The following is a 13,667-nucleotide window of genomic DNA, read 5'->3' on the forward strand; positions in this document are numbered from 1 at the left end:
ACCGTGGGCCTTAAGTTCAATCATGACTTACTTGTCTCACTGAATTCAATGAGAACTAAGTCCAATTAACTTAGCTGGGACTCCACATAGCAAGTTGGTATCATATTGGCTCAGTTAGCAATAAAAATGAATTTGTTTCTCTCCCAACCACCATGCCACAAATGCCTCCTCCCACTCTTATTTTATTTATTATATATTATTTTTTATTTATCTTGCTCCTGTGGATGGATTCTCCCTATGATGATGGTAATAAGATCCTCAGGTTCTGTATTGTTCTTGTTTAATTTTTGAAATTGATGTTTTATTTCTTCTGTTATTAGTATCTCTTCTATGATGACAGGGTTACCCAGTTCATATTCCAAAGGAGCATTTAAGAGCACAATCACTTAACAGCTATGAAAACACACACTGGATGCAAAATTCAAGCACAGCTCCCTTTCTTTCTTTTTTCCCATATCAACAGTCACAAAGATTTTGTTCTCTGATGAAAAGTTTGACAAACAAGCATGAATTTGTGATAATCAAGACCTGTGGATGTAGGCAACTAATAGGACAATCTCATATGCATCTATTCAAAACTAAGTTCCATTGAGTTCAAAGGGGCTTATTCCCAGATATAAGTCAGAAGGTTTTAAACTGCTAGCTTTAGCTCATACTAGATGTGAATGAACAGAAATTCTAGAATAGTCTGCCTGGAACACTGGCGGAAGCAAAGAACCTCACTGGCTTCACGAGAGAGCTGGCTAAATTTAGGGAAGGTACCATGTGATTATCCACTTTGGGCATCGGTTGTGGCTCACTGAGGTCAAGAAAATGTTTTCCCCATATTATTTGGGGATTTATGGGAGAGACTGCAGGAACTGTAGACAGGAAGTTGTGTGGTATAGAGTTGTGCTCTCTTGCTCCCAGTTCCTTTTGTGCAGGTTCACTGAATTGGCTGTGCTCTCACATGGACTCTGGCAGCCATATTTATGGTTAGGGAGGAATTCCCACTCCAAACAAGCCAAAGACCTGCATCTTCCCCCTTTCCTTAGTCCAATTATCTCTATTTTCTTTCTGTGGTGAACGTAGGTAATTTTAGACTCTGGACTTAATGGTCTTATGTGAGGGGGCTCTTTAGATGGTAATGTTTACTTTAGAGATGGGGAACATGTGGTCTTCCAGATGTTGTTGCACTGCAGTTCTCATCATCCCTCACCACCAGCTATGCTGGCTAGGGCTGATAGCTGGAGTCCAACAACATCTGGAGGGCCAGCCCCCCTCCCCCCAACCACTGCTTTACTTACTTCAAGAGCCAGCCCAGCTGCGGTTGGGCCCCTCCTGCTTATTCTGCTGAGTGGGGCCCTGGACTTCTGTCCCAATATCCTGCCCTTAGTGAACCACTGTTTTCTCATTAGCCATATCTTCTGCAAATGTTATCTTGTTAAACTATTGAACCAGCTCCTGTAGCTCTCCCGTTAACACAGAGATGAGGAAACTTTTTCATTCCAAGGGCTTAATTTCAAAAGGAAATTAGTGGATGACCAAAGGAAAAGTGGGTGTGGCCAAAATGTGATACTCACAGGTAAGCAGGCAAACCTGTACATGTCTACTTACAAGTAAGCAGACAGTATCATTCAGCAGAAATTTCAAAAAAGCATCACAAATACCAAGGCTCTGCATGTCTACTCAGATATAAGCCAGACTGAATTACTCAGCATCTTCTTCCCTCTCCCAGCAGGAAAAAGCTCTTATCTTCAATCAGCAGCTAATTGGAGCTAAGAGCTTTTTCCTGCTGCACAGTGACAAAGGCTTCCTTTCTCACCGATGAACAGGGAAAAGCTCTTATATCCAATCAGCTGCTGATGAACTCTGGTGACTGCAGTAAGGGTGGACACATTGTACAAAAGAGCCAGCTGAACACACATAGAAAGAGAACACTGCTGACACTTCTCTGCCTAGATCCCTTCTAGGTATCCTGCCTAAGGACTCAAGACATTGGTGTCCATGAGTCAAGGGCCTAGGTCAGAGAAGGAGATCTGCTCTGTCCTGTGGCCCTTGGAGTGCCCTCCCAGGGACCATGGGGCTGAAGCCTTAGAGTGCTTTACATATCAGTAATCCTTGAAACAATCTAGTAAGGTAGGTCAATTTAACTGAGTTGTCCAAGTCACATCAGATATCTGTAGCACTGAAAATTAATACTCCAACCAGGGCTGGTCCTACCTCAGGCAGCAGATGCTGGGAGGGGACAGCAAGATGTTGGAGGAGAGACCTATGAACCGCACAGCTTGCCCTACAACTTCAGGTGTGGTGGTCCCATTGTCAGTGTTGAAGAAATATTCAACTGCTAGTCCATTTGGCTTTTGTACATGGAATGGGAGGGGGCGCCATCTTGTGCTTTGCCTCAGGCAGCAAAATGTCTTGGGCCATCCCTGACTCCAACCTTGGAAAGATTATCTCTGGAGTTTCAGGGCAAGGCTTTTGAGGCTGAAGATAGATGTGGAGATGACTGCCAAAATGGAATTGTGGATGTACTGGATTGTGTGTGTGTGTGTGTGTTTTCCTTCAGTCAATGTGTGTGCTCAATGTTACTTTGGCATTACAGAGGAAATAAGAAAACATGCTGGAGGGAGGTGGCATGAAGAAGACAAATCGCTCTGGAACCAATGACATTATAAGTTCAATGGACTTGAAGTTCAAAATTACAGCCATTAGGACCAATGTCACTGCTCACTTCCTATGCAGCTGTTTTCCATCTTATTTATGAGCCAATGTCGAATTCAGGCATGATTATCAAGCAAGAAACTCCAAATAGGTTTGCATTTTATTTTCCAAAATAACATCAGTGAAGAACAGCATGTTCCTGTTGCCCAGTTGTGTCTTCTCCATGATTTCATACTGTACAGGAACAGTGAAAAATTATGTTTATGGTCCCTTGTGAAAACTAACTGTGGTTTTAATGATTTAATTTCCTTGGTTTTTTATATTTATTTTTATTCCTCCAGCACACATGAAAGGAAAATGATGCTTTCAACATTAATGAGGAAAAATACAGAGTTGTTTTTGTGTGCTGATGGATTTTGATATTGTACCCCATTTCTCTATTATTCTCAGCCAGACCTGTCATGAAGATGATAATGATCCAGAGCATTCATGGCGTAGAGAACCTGAATACGACTTGTGCTAACCAGCAAAATACCATTAAAATGTTAATGTATGATAGATATTTTTAATATGTTGGGAAACAGCTTTAAATCAAGAGTTCTGCTAGAAATTGCAATGAATACATGATTGAAATAATTAAATGAAGATAGAACACTGGAAGCTGTCTTATACCATATAATACTATTAGTCCATCTGGCCATGTATTGTCTGCTCTGACTGCCAGATGCTTTCCAGGAACTCGGGCAGACAGACCCATAACCAAGAAGGCTATAGCCATACCTACCTCACAGGGTTGTTGTGAGAATAAAATGGAGAGGAGGAGGACTATGTGAGACCCCTTGGGTTCCTTGCAAGAGGAAAATAGGTTGGATTTAAATGTAACAACAACAACAATAATGAAATAATAATAACCTTTGGCTTAATTGTATGGGTTTCCCTAGAGTGCAGCACTTTTTGACTACATCATGACAGCATATCTTAAGGGCAGCCTTCTCCAATCTGGCGCCCTGCAAGCGTGTTGAACTACACCTACCATCACCCCCAGCCTGCATGGCAAATGGGTGGGTTGGCTGGGGAGGATGGGGCTTGTAATCCAACAAATCTTGAGGGTGCCAGGTTGGAGAAGGCTGTGCTCAGGATTTATTGGAAGTAAAAAAAAAACACTTGAGAGGCCAACTACGGTTGAATCTACACATAGCAGTTATACCGTTATCATAATTATTGGTGCCCATTGGTGTCATGTGTATCAATAGTTATGATAACGGTATGATAACGGTATAACTCTTATGTGTAGATTCAGCTGTAGTTACACTACAGCTATGTGGAACCAAGCCTTGAGGGTGTCCTTTCCCTTGCTAAGAGCCCTCGGGAGGAGTGTGTGTGATTTTCATCAGAGAAGAGACCTGAAGGAAGGGAGTGCGATATTTGGAGGCAGGGGAGCAAACAATAATGGAAGGCTGGAGCCTTTCAGGCATGCTTTTCGGCTTTCTGGAGGCATCTGGCTGACCACTGTTGGAAACAGGATGCTGGACTAAGGCTGTGATTTTAAACACACTTACTAGGGCATAAGACACATAGAACACAGTGGGACTTAACTTCAGAGAAAACATGCACGATTGAGGGGCTGTCTTCACAAGCAATTTAGTGTGAAGTTAGAGCAGTTTGAATTCCTTCACGACAGATGACGTTGTCACTAATCCACTGCCAATCAGCTGCTTCCCTCTTGAAAAGCTGCATTTTCTGAAACTCCTTTTACTCTGACTTTTTTTTTGTTTTTAACTAAAAGCAGCTCCCTGGCAGTTTTGCCACAGTGTGCCATGTCCTCCCTGCATTAAATCCTGGGCATGCCTCTGTGACCTGGCAGTGACATGGTAAAAGGGGTGGCCCCATTCCCTCTTGTTTTCCCAATGGAAGTAGTTTTTCCCATTGAGAGAATATCCAGGAGTGCAGGAGCCACCCCTGACTTTACCGCAGTAGCAGGGGCACTGATCCACCTTAGGTAGCCTGCTTTTAATCTTTAACATGTTTACTTAGAAGTAAGAAAAATCTTGCTCCCCTGCAGTGAAATGGTTAAAGGCTAACTTTAGTAACTAGCCCTAAAGCGCTCTTTTGCTTCTCCAATGCTCTCTTAAATCGCTATTGCGATGTTGTACTTCTTTGATGTTCTCTGGTTTCTCTGATGTAAAGTTGTTTCTCGGTTATTATATAAAGCCTCTTCTCTGCTTTATCGCAGTAATGATCTTTCAGAGCAATTCTTTAGCTCTGCCCTCATGTATGTGCACATTTAACAATTATCTGCCTATTTTATATTATTAATGCACAGTTATACACATTTCTGTGCTTAATATGAAAAATCTGATAATCCTATATGCAAGATGTTATTGTATGGAGGCATATTTGGCTTGCTTTAAATTCGGAATGTGGTTCAAAAACATGTTAGGTTTGGACAAAAAGGGGTAACACAGTAATTCTAAGACATTGGGGCACAATCCTATGTATGTTTAGCCAGAAAAAGTCCTCCAACTCCCAGCATTCCCCAACCAGCCACAGCTGGCTGCAAAATGCTGGGAGTTAGAGGATTTTTTCTGGCTAAACATGCATAGGTTTGGGCCTTTAGTCTCTCTCTCTCTCTCTCTCGGACTAATTTTAAAGTGTGATGAGCAATTATGTACATCTCTTTGAAAATATGCACTTACACAAAATCTATACTAATCTAAATGATTGCCCATATTGTGACTATGGAGGAAGGAACCTGTTGAGTCCTAATGTGAAACATAAAAGTGGTCCTTCCATATCAGACCCATTATATATCTGGTTCCTGTATCCTCTCTCTAGGGGCAACAGAGGTTTTTTGAGCAGTACACACGGAATCATGGGTCTATTATGGATTTAAGCTGTCAACAATCATTCACTTCTGGATTTCCGTTATAAGACATTGAGGGAGGTGCTCTCTAACAACTTTGGTTTATAGCCACTGGTGGATTCTGATCCAATGGTTTTACTAGAAAGCAGCCTATGTTTGCAGAGGCGTCTTCTTTCAGTAGACGTATTTAGAGGTGTCTTTTTTCAATATATGGCCTGATGCTTTTTGAAAAGCTACTTTGGAAGAGAGGAATTTGCCCTTGCGAACACTTATTCTGAAGCCTGAGTGTATGTGGGAAAATCCATTTGGGGCTGATCTTAAAGAAATGTTGGATAGAGAAAGGATTAAGACACCCCCCGCCCCCCCGTTCTCTAAATTTTCTTCTGAAGCAGCATCAGATAGTCTTACACATCGTGGAGTGTAATGTGTATTTAGGCCCTTTAACTTCTGAGTGTGCCTGACTGCCCAGTATTTTGCTGTAGTATGTACACTGAATGTATGTATACTGAACTGTGGTGCTGGAGGAAAATTCTGAGAGTGCCTTGGACTGCAAGAAGATCAGACCAGTCCATACTCCAGGAAATAAAGCCAGACTGCTCACTTGAGGGAAGGATATTAAAGGCAAAACTGAAGTACTTTGGCCACATAATGAGAAGACAGGATACCCTGGAGAAGATGCTGATGCTAGGGAAAGTGGAAAGCAAAAGGAAGAGGGGCCGACCAAGGGCAAGGTGGATGGATGATATTCTGGAGGTGACGGACTCGACCTTGGGGGAGCTGGGGGTGGCGATGGCTGACAGGAAGCTCTGGCGTGGGCTGGTCCATGAAGTCACAAAGAGTTGGAAGCGACTGAACGAATAAACAACAACAACATGTACACTACAGTGTAGGCCATCTGGCTGAAGGAGTAAAAGGGGCAACATGGAGACTTCTTTAAAAAAGCTGTTCAGCTGGATTCCAGAATAACTTTACCAAAAAAAAAATTAGTGACCAGTTTAGGCTGGTGCACTAACTGTTCCCATTTCTGAAGAGGTTAGACCTGACCATGGTTAGTTACACATACCTTAGTTATACATAGATTGGACTATTGTCACATGTTTTATCTGGAGCTATTTTAAACAATGCTCGGAAACTTCAGCTAGTACAAAATACCGTTGAAAGGATGCTGACCTATGCCATTTTTTCGAAAGTATATTACTCTGCTATTGTACACCGACACTGGGTAGAATTCACGAATGCTGTTTATCACCTGCCAGCATAGTCTTATGCATATTTTATTTGGAAGTAGGTCCCAATGGATTCAATGACACGCAGCTCTACCTCTCATTCAAATCTTCACCAAGGTTGGCCGTAGAATCCCTGTCCAAATGTCTGGAGACGGTGAGTGGCTGGATGGGGAGGAATAAGCTGAAGCTGAACCCTGACAAGACCGAGGGACTTTTGGTGGGAGACAAGAGGAGGCTGGGGGATGTTGACTTGGTGTTGAATGGGCTACGGCTACCCTTGAAAGACCAGGTCTGCAGCCTGGGGGTCATTTTGGACTCCCAGCTGTCCATGGAGGCTCAGGTGTCAGCTGTGAGCCGGACAGCGCTGTATCAACTCCATCTGATACGGTGGCTGCGCCCCTTCCTTCCCGACCATCTGCTCCCATTGGTAGTACATGCCCTGGTCTCCTCTCGTTTAGACTACTGTAATGCGCTCTACGTGGGGTTACCATTGAAGACGGTTCGGAAGCTGCAGCTGGTACAGAACACGGCGGCTCGCCTGATTAAAGGCAGCCGCCGGCGAGATCACATCACTCCAGTGCTGAAGGAGTTGCACTGGTTACCAGTTGTTTTCCGGGCCAAATTCAAGGTGTTGGTTTTGACCTTTAAAACCCTATATGGTTCCGGCCCAGCCTATCTTAAGGAGCGCTTCGAGCAACACCAGACAGGCCGCTTAACAAGATCAGCCTCGGATGGCCTTCTCTCTGTCCCATCAGCCAGGACAGCTAGACTGGTGGGGACGAGGGAGAGGGCCTTTTCTGTGGTGGCCCCCACTCTGTGGAACTCCCTCCCTAGGGAACTCCATCATGCCCCCTCTTTAATGAGCTTCTATCGCGCATTAAAAACGTGGTTGTTCAGGCAGGCATTTGGGGTGGGTTAGGGTATTTTAAAAAAAATTTTATGGTAGAATTTTATTGTTTTAAATTGTTTTATGGTGTGTTGTACATCGCCCAGAGTGGCTGGGTGACCAGCCAGATGGGCGATTAATAAATTTAATAATAAATAAATAAATAAATAAATAAAATGGGGCTTACTCTCAGGTAAGTGTGAATAGTAGTCCAACTGAATACAGAAGGACTTCCAAGGAAACATGTCTGGGATTGCACTGTTAAGAGCATCTCTACACCAGCCTAAAATCCCGCATTTCAAATATTTATTATTTAAAAAGTGTTTCTGCTTGACTCCTCATTGTGGGTGTTCTAAATCTGCCTCTCTTCTGGGGCTGCAATCCAGTACTTAGGAGTACACCCCATTCAACACAATGGGTCTTATTTCTGAGTAGGCACGTACAGGATTGTGCTATGGTTCTTGTTTTTATTTTGTTGTTTTATTGTTTAATGTGTATTTTGCTTTTATTGTTCGTTCTCTGTGTAATCTGTTGTGAGCATTCCCTCTTTGGAACTGGAAAGGCAGGAGAGATCTTCTGATAAATAAAACATATCTCAATATATAGTGCTAATTTCAGATGTGTGTTAACATAAATGAAACTTACCCAGATTCTGTTTGTCTTTTATTGAACCATCATGTTTCATGGAAAAGGAGACACCCAAATCCAAGATTCTTGTTTTCATGTGTCTCTATTGCACGACAGCCAGTTTCCTCCATGTGTGGGTTTATTTAAAAAATGAAAGTAAAGTACATACATAAATCAACAACATTAACTAATGAGAGAAAGATGCCCAATTTCGCTGCAGGGATGCTACGATTAATCATACTGGCATATGTAGACTACTTAGTGTGTCAGCTATAATGTATTACTTCTTTGAGGCGTTATGGCATATGCTGTATTTATTCTTCCACTACAGTGATTATGTTCTTCCTGCTACATTTAAGTCATATAGCTGTGAGTTTAGGATGTCCAGAATCACACTGGCTAAACAGAAGAAAAGAAATATAACCATGTCAAAAATAAATAAACGGTGCATCTAAAATAAACTGAATAACAACTGAGGAATGTTTTGACAGGAAACAGAATGAGAAATTACAGCAAATTACTAATCTAAAGGGAATTTGTACAATCAGAGAGAAAGGGGAGAAACAAGACTTTCTCTACTTTACACAGAAATTAGCATTTCTGAACACCTACACAACTCTTATTTTCCCTACCTCCAAATAGCAGCATACAAAATATATTGTTGCTATGGTAGAATGGCATGATACTACATATTACAGACCTCAGTGGCTTCATTTTTTTTTCTTGTTCTCATCCTCTAGAAAAAAATGTGGATAATCCAGTTCTTCAATTCTACCTGTCTCTCTTTTTTAAAAAAACTTTCCTCGTGGGATCCTTTGTCTGACATGCTTAATCATATTGGCTTTTGCTAAAACCTTTTCAGAAGCAGTGTCATTTCTTAGAAGAGTACATGAAGAAAGTATATAGATCTATTAGATATAAATATCCAAAATTTTGTGAATGCTTACATTCACATGTTAAATTTGACCATCCCAGTCACATTCAGAAAACGTCATTTATTAGTTTATGTCCCTGTGTATTGGACATCCAAAAGTGAATGTTGACAATTCCCCACATGAAATCATTAGCATTTACCAGTGCGTCTCTGATTTCTGTCATGTTCATAAGGTTTGTCGGGGATTGTTAAAATTAATATGCAGCTGCTGAAGAAAGGCAGCACAATGTGTCACAAAAATAACTCACAAAAATATATCACAAAAGATATTTCATAGGACTTTCTTCTTAAAAAATGAAAATGATGTCTCTGTTCTGGAGTCTTGGGCATTGGAAGTAGTTCACTTGTAGACAGACTGTGCTTAGAGGCAATACAGAGTTAGCCAGCAGAAAAGGAACAGAAAAGGAACAGTAGTAGATAGAAGAGAAAAGTAAGAAAAATCAAGAGCTCAGATTAGAAAAGGTATACGTGAGAAAATTAGAAGCTATCTCTTTACTGGGAGGTGGCAGAAGAAACATTTGTCAGATAAGATTGGAAAGGTCTTGACCAGAACAATATGGTATGGATGTTGATCACCCAAAACATTTTGTGCAAAACAGCCCTTATTCATCAGGTTTGAAATTAATTCAGAGTAGGTACTTTTCAGAATTAGTTGAATAAGACAAGGTTTGCTACCACAAACAAATTAAGCAATGTTGTCTGGATGGCTGAGATTGAGATGAACTTCACTCGATCACAATTAGTCATTTCCTTGCTGTTGACACATGGTTTATAGAACTGGCTGCCTTTTCCAGAGAACTGATGTCCCCAATTAAGAGAAGCAGCATCTAGTCCTCTACGTGTGACAGAAAACATGTATTTCATTTGCAGGAGAAATGTAGGCTAACAAGGGATTCCATCACAGACTTTCTGGTAGATATTTTTTAATGTATTTAATATAATCTGGCACAAATCTTTAGGCCTAATTAAAGCCATAGATGTTTTGCTCATATCATTTATCATGCAGTTTAAGAAGGAAAATGTGTGCCATTTTTGGTGGAAAGGCAGGATATAAATACAATAATAAATAAATAGTTTCAAATTTGATCTGTTTTACAGGTGCGTAATCCTTTGGTGGCTGCTTTAAGTTTTGCAGAGTGTTGTAATACTTCCACACTACTCAAGAATTGTCATACTTTTTTCATCCACGTTTTGTGGCATCTACATGATGTTGCCAAGTTGTTGTCCTCCTGCATTTCCCCATGCTTTTTCCATGTTTCACTATTTCCATTCCAGTCAAAACCAATTTATCAGCAGTTTAATTTAATTTTTATTACTTTTTTTAAACAACTGTTTATTGTCTTAAGTGTACTTTATTATTTTAAAAAGATTTTTAATTTATGCTAAAACATTTTTTCACTTACGTATTTTTGAGAATTATTAAAGAATTTGCACAATAGTTCTTAAATGAAACTGTTTTAGCATGATTTAAAAAAACTCATTAAAAATGTTGCCCTGCATCTTTCAACTACTGCAAAAACACTTTTAGTCACCTTAGAAACCTTTTCTAAAAAGTTATTTAAAGTAAGCATGCAATAGCAAGCACTTTAGTGCAAATTTTAAAACTGATTTTTAAAAAGGGTATGCTCAGATGAACTGTCCCTTCCCTGTCCACTTGGCTATATCACACCCATGCGGGTGGGACATAATGGGACATACATGCAAACATACTGCACAAATTGTGGAAAGGCAAGTACAGTATCACATGTAGCTTATAGTGAAAGAGCCATGCCGCAGAGAGCATTAGGATTCCCTGGTCAGGAAGCATTGGGCAAATACATACTCTTACCTGGGTGATTTTTGTAAATGAGAAGCATGAAGTCCATAAGTCATAAATCTTCCAACAGCCTCCTTCAGCTTTTTTATATAGAGGGTCAACCGGGAGCGAGTTCAGGTTGGCCTTGTTTGGGATCAAGAATTCCTGGCTTTTGGCCTCTTCTGAGGCCTAGTGTGTTAATGTAGCAGAAAGAGGTGACAGAATCATGAGATGGTAGAGTACCTCTTACGCTTGTGAAGTAGAGGGAGAATGCCGTTTTTGAATGCCTCTGTATTACTTTCTGCAAATAAAAACTTTCACAGTCCGCAGAAAGGTAATAGGCTAGCCTGCTGTGCTGGCTTTCTACTTGTAGAGTTTGAGCTTTGCGTGCTTACTGACCGGACCTTTTCAAAATATGATTCCCCACTTTCAGGGTGAAGTGGTTCTCACTTCTCCCACCACCTTGTTCCTATCTCATTGTGCTGCATGTGTAGACCAGGCCTATGTAGACCAGGCCAACCACATCTGAGACTAGCTTGTCCATCTACTGCTTGCCAGTCTTTCTGAGGCTCTCCCCACTTCGCTGTAGATAGTCTTCAACATTTTATGGATGGAATGCCAGTGTGGTGCAGCGGTTAGAGTGTTGGACTGGGACTCAGGAGATCCGGGTTCTAGGCCCCACTTGGCCATGAAACTCAACGGGTGACTTGGGCCAATCACTGACTCTTGGCCTAACTTCACAAGGTTGTGGTGAGGATACAATAGAGGAGGAGGAGGAGGAGGGCTATGTAAAGCACCTTGGGTTTGGTGGGATATAAATGTAATAACACAATACAATACAATACAATACAATACAATATGGACATTTATACGTACCTGTAATACTCTTATTCTTACACTAAGGATCATTACACATTACTGAAGGCTCTTTGCTGCCTGCTCTGTGCTATACTTGTTCACTTATGCAATACAGTCTGACCTGCACTGCCACTAATATAAAAGCTAACACAGTATTTGTTCTTCTGTTAAAGATACAAGAAAATATATTTCCCCCCTATAACATTAACAGTTTAAAACAAACATCACCATTGCACAACATAGTGCCTAAGTGTTCATCCATACGCATTTACATGCGCACTTGATACCTGATCTCCAAACATGCCCAGCCCCTATGAGATTTAACTTCTAGAAACCTGGGTAGGAGCTGAAGCCTGAGGAATAACAATTCTACTGTGTGTCTGTGCATGCACATTAAAAACAAAATGTAAAAAGCTTCCCCACTATCTTTCCTGAAGGCAAACTGGTGCCACAATAAGAATAATTAATTTACCAGGTCCAGTTATAACGTATCAGGAGTCTCCCTGCTAAACAGAGGCTGCTGGAGCTTCTCAAACTGTTTCAGTCCAATTATTTTTGACCTGTTAGGGGGGCAGGCTGCTTGCTCACACCACGTATTCAGTTTCTCACCTGTAGCTTAAATCTGCACAGGTACTATGGTAGAGATATTGCCTTCCAAAAGAAACCTTGCATTTGTACAAGGGAAGCTGCCTCATATCAGCTACCGTAGCTCGATCTAGCCCAGTAGTGTCAGCCCTGCCTGGCAGTAACCCTCTCAGGTTTCAGAGAGAAGTGTTTCCCAGCCTTAGCTGGAGATGACAGGGATTGAACCTGGGACCTTTAGCATGCAAAGCTGGTGCTCTATCACTGAGCTGTGGTAGAATCGTAAAAATGTGCACAAATCTAAAACTGCCTCTTCCCTAACACTCAAATTGAATTCCTAAAATGCACGTATAACCATGCTCATGTAGCTAGCCAGGTGAGAAAAATACCCAACCAGGCTGCTTTAAATCCAGTCAGTAATGCTTCTTTTGAGAACTATGAGTAAATTGACTGCAGGGTGAGGTGGAAGCTGTTTAGAGTTTACAGCTTTCTGAAATTGCTAATTAGAAGCAGTAAGGTTTGTATCTGACTGAGCAAAAACATGCAGGATGTGATTCTCCTGCTTTTAATGCATCAAGAAAACTGGATACAGCAGATTTCTCTAACGAATGCGTAAACTGTTGGCCAGCAAGATGGTGCTGTGGGAAAAATATCTGATTTCAGTATGGCATTCTCATTTGAATGCAACGAACATCCCCCACATTACCATGTAGCTAAAGAGAACAGTGAACTGTGGATCAGTTTATACTGCCAGATGTCTCTGCTGTTATTTTGAGTGACCTTATTAGCCAGTTCAACTGAGTTTGAGCTTGATCAAGGCACAGAATGAGGTTGCTAAAAGTAATTTTAAAAAACGTACCAAAAACTAATGTTGAGAGAAAACAGAATGAGCTTCATTAATATTTCGGCCACGTCAGCGAAAAATCAAATCTCAAAGAGAACATGAACTAGAATTAGTTTTGGGGGAACCTGTAAATGAATAATAATACGTTCACGATCGCATCTCAAACATTCTGGCACTTTAGGCTGAGTGCCTCTGAGCACATGCAGCATTCCTTTCCAACAGAAGAACAAAGTTTGAAAACACCTAAGGACAAAGTGTCCTTCGACACATATGGAGTGCATTTTCTTAATGTAGGGAATGTTCCTTCATCGGGCTGGAGATTGTCCAGCTGTCTAATATCCTGCATTTTGTCTTCCTCCTGTGTGCCTATAGTGGTAACAGGGCCTTGGGAACTGTACTGGGTGAGAGG

Source organism: Heloderma suspectum, chromosome 3 (genome assembly GCF_057233095.1).
Source record: "Heloderma suspectum isolate Gila_16-S chromosome 3, 16-S_ref, whole genome shotgun sequence".
NCBI lineage: Eukaryota > Metazoa > Chordata > Lepidosauria > Squamata > Helodermatidae > Heloderma > Heloderma suspectum.